Source organism: Chiloscyllium punctatum, chromosome 41 (assembly GCF_047496795.1).
Source record: "Chiloscyllium punctatum isolate Juve2018m chromosome 41, sChiPun1.3, whole genome shotgun sequence".
NCBI lineage: Eukaryota > Metazoa > Chordata > Chondrichthyes > Orectolobiformes > Hemiscylliidae > Chiloscyllium > Chiloscyllium punctatum.
Window position 1 is genome coordinate 40,460,749 of NC_092779.1, and position 3,896 is coordinate 40,464,644.

The following is a 3,896-nucleotide window of genomic DNA, read 5'->3' on the forward strand; positions in this document are numbered from 1 at the left end:
GAGGATGCTGTACGGTCCATACGATGGATAGAAAATCCATCAGCCTGAAGTGCACAGTTAGGAATGGATGGGGTGAGCCAGGTTTCTGTGAAGCAGAGTCTGCAGCAGTCCTGCAGTTCACGCTAGAAGTTGAACCATAATCTGAATTGGTTCATCTTATTTTCCAGAGATTGTACATTTGTTAGGAGTAAGCTAGGAAGGGATGTCTAGAAACTGCTTAGTCTCAGTCTTACTGGCAGGCCAGCACACGTACCCCGCTTCCTCACAGGTTTCATACATTTGAGTGGTCCAGTGGTCTGGTGGAGTGGATTGTGACTGCTTCCAGTTAAGTGATCCTTCCTAGGACATTAGTTTTGCTTGTTGTCTGTATAGGGGCTTTTAAGTTCATTAGCTGCTGTTTTAGTATCGTGATGCCAAGGGGTCTAAATAGTCTGGCAGTCATTTCTGACATGTCTTTCATGAAGGGGAGAGTGGCTAGGGTTTCTAGACGCGCCACAGTCTTTCCCTCTTACTCTTAATGTACAGGTCATTTTGCTATAAAGTGCATTTCCTTAATGCAAATCCACGATAACATGATTGACGAATTGGGGACACTGTTTCTAAAGTGCAAACCTTTAAATCATATGTTGGTTACAACGTGATTCTGGCCCCAATAGTTTAAATGGTGCTGCTATTATGCAATTTTCGTATGACACAAGGTTGCACGAGAATGGAACTATCATGTTATTGCAGAACCGACTGTACTTTTTTTAATATAAAAAGCCTTGGGGTTTTTCTTGATCCCATTTGCCAAAGATATTTCTTGGCCCCTCTGTGCCCTCCTAATGCACTTTTTCAGCAACCTCTTACATTCTCTATAGTTTTGAAGGGCCTTTTAAATTCAACGTCCCTGACATATGCTTCCTTTTTTTTTATCAAACTGTTAATATTCGTTGACATCCAGGGTTCTCTGGTCTTGCTGACCTTATCTTTCACCCTTAGAGGAGCATGCTTGCTTTGAATTCTCACTTTTCTACTTTTAAAATACTTCTATTCTCCAAATGTAGATTTACCTGCAAGTACTTAGCTGCTCCCAATCTATCTTTCCAGATACTTTCTGGTGATATTGAAATCAGCCTTCCCCTAGTTTATCACAGAATCCTTATAGTGTGGAAACAGGTCATTAGGCCCAACACCTTCACCCTGACCCTTGGAAGATCAATGCTCGCAGACCTATTCCCCTACCCTATTACTCTACATTTACCCTGACTAGTACACCTAATCTGCACATCCTTGAGCACCATGGGCAAATTAGCACGGCCAATTCACCTAACCTGCACATTTTTGGATTGTGGGAGGAAACCCATACAGACACGGGGAGAATGTGCAAACTCCACACAGACAGTTACCCAAGGGCTGGAATCGAAACTGATGAAGGGCTCCTGCCCGAAATATTGATCTTCCAGCTCCTCAGATGTTGCCTGACCCGCTGTGCTTTTCCAGCACCATTCTAATTGTGGCCTATAGTATAATCCCAGCAAGGTAATCATCTTTTTTTTAAATTTCTGAACTCTGTCCAAATAAGCCAAATTTAAGACCATTCTCGGATATCCTCCCTTATTACTGCAATGATGGCCTCTGAAGTAACTCTACAGAGGCTGGTATCCTATCACAAAGTCACTCTTTACTTGAACAGTCCTTTTTCACTTAGGCAGGAAGAATACTATTTGAGTGCAGAATATTAAACTGAATATTATTTCAGTGGAAAAAGACAGCAGAAAGCTACAAAACAGAGAGAGTCCTCACTCATGAATCATAAATTCTTGCAGCTCATAGGGAAGTCAAATATTTCAAAGGAATGAGTATAAAAGTAGGGGTGGTTTGCTAAAACTATACAAGGAATAAGTCAGACCACAGTTCAAATAGTTATGGGTCCATTATTTAAGGGAAAATATCCTGGTATTGGAGGCATGCATTCAGCTGATACCAGATATCTTGTGAGGAGGAATTGAATAGAATTGGTCTGTACTCATCAAAATGCAGAAGAATGAGAGGTGACATTACTGAAATATGCAAAGTTCTTACTGGACTTTAAAGGGTAGTTGCAGAAAGGCTATTTCCAATTGTGAGAGAGTTTAAGAGCAGAGGGAATAATCACAGAATAAGGGGTCACACATTTAAGACACAGATTTAAAGAAATTTCTTTTCTCAGAAAGTTGAAGCTGGATCATTAAGAATATTTAAGGCTGACAGACTTTTAATCAGTAAGAGAACCAAGGGTTATGGGGAAAAGACGTGAAAATGAAGTTGAGGATTATCAGATCGGTCATGATCTCAGTGAAGAGCTTGAATGTTCTACTTCTACTCCTGTGCCGTATGATCCTATTTATGGTCAATACTTATCCCATAACCATCATTAAAATGAGATTTTCTGGTCGCTAGCAAACTGCTGCCTGTGTGACCTTGCTGAGTGCAACTAAGTGTTTCACTTTGTGCATTGCAATAGTAAATTCAATTCAAAAATAATTTATTCACTGCAAAGTGCTTTAGAACATCCTATGGTTTTGAAAGTTGCTACATAATTCAAGTTTATTTTTCATTGTACACATTTTCAATGTGTCAACCAATCCTATGAATACACAAAGTGATATTTAATGCCCTCTTCTGGCAGTTTTGATAGAAACAGGACATATAATCAGAAAAGTGGTGGATCCTGATTAAGCCCATTGCAAGAAAGATGCCTATTCTTTGAGATCTTTAAGTGAGACATTAATGCCCACTTAAGAGGTTCACTCTGCTGCTGCTGCTATTAATCTGGTGACAGTCAAATTTGTTTGCCATGCAAGTAACAAGACAAGGAAATGTTCTGATGAAGGGCTTTTGCCCAAAACATCAATTTTCCTGCTCCTCGGATGATGCCTGACCTTTTCCATCACTACTCTAATCGTGAAGGAAACTTGTGGGATTAGGTGTTGGCTCCAGTGGGAGTTCCTTCTTTGAATGGAATTCAGTGTCTGGTTGAGGGAAGGGAAAGGGAAGATGATGCCCACTGACAGCCACCACCTGCCCTTGCTGCTGCTTTTCCTCCACTTCTCTTCCCCATCACACAACCCTGCAATAACCCTCCTTCCTCACCCATCTGTGGTCCAGCATCCAGCAAAGCAACGTTGGACATTGTTGTAGTGACAGCAGCCACTGTCTCCATAGTAGCTCTTCTCATACTGGCTGCAGGTTCTTGGTGGGCAGCACTTCTATTTTGGTTCTTGACTCTAGGAATGGACTGCTGCTAGTTATGAGCCAGAATAATGCTTAATCCAGTGGGCCTTTCTCAGAAGGGGTTCTCAACGACTCTCTAGTTGGTGAGCAGTACCCTCATACCTTCCATTAATCAACACCATCCAAAGCACAAGTAAAGATTGACAAGGTCACAAAGTCTTTTCTATCCTGGAATCGTGTTACTTCAGCGCATAATTATACTTCCAAGCATGGGTGCATTAATGCAATTTTGTGGGACAGGAAAATAAGAATTGAGGAGAAGCCCTTATCTAATGTAGGACAAGATGATCGCAAATTCCTCTTTGATCACTGAAAGTTATTATATATTAGTTAACCAAAGGGTAGAGAATGGCCGAGTGGTGTTATTGCTAGACTGTTAATCCAAAGACCCAGTGAATGTTCTGGGGATCTGGGTTCTAAATCCTGCCATGGCAGACAGTGAAATTTGAATTCAATAAAAAACTAAAATTAAAGTCTAATGATGAACATGGAGGGCTTTTGCCCGAAACGTCGATTTCGAAGCTCGTTGGAAACTGCCTGAACTGCTGTGCTCTTCCAGCACCACTAATCCAGGAAAAACCCATCTGCTTAGCTTATGACCTTTAGGGAAGGAAGCCGCTATCCTGGTCTGGACTCTTCGT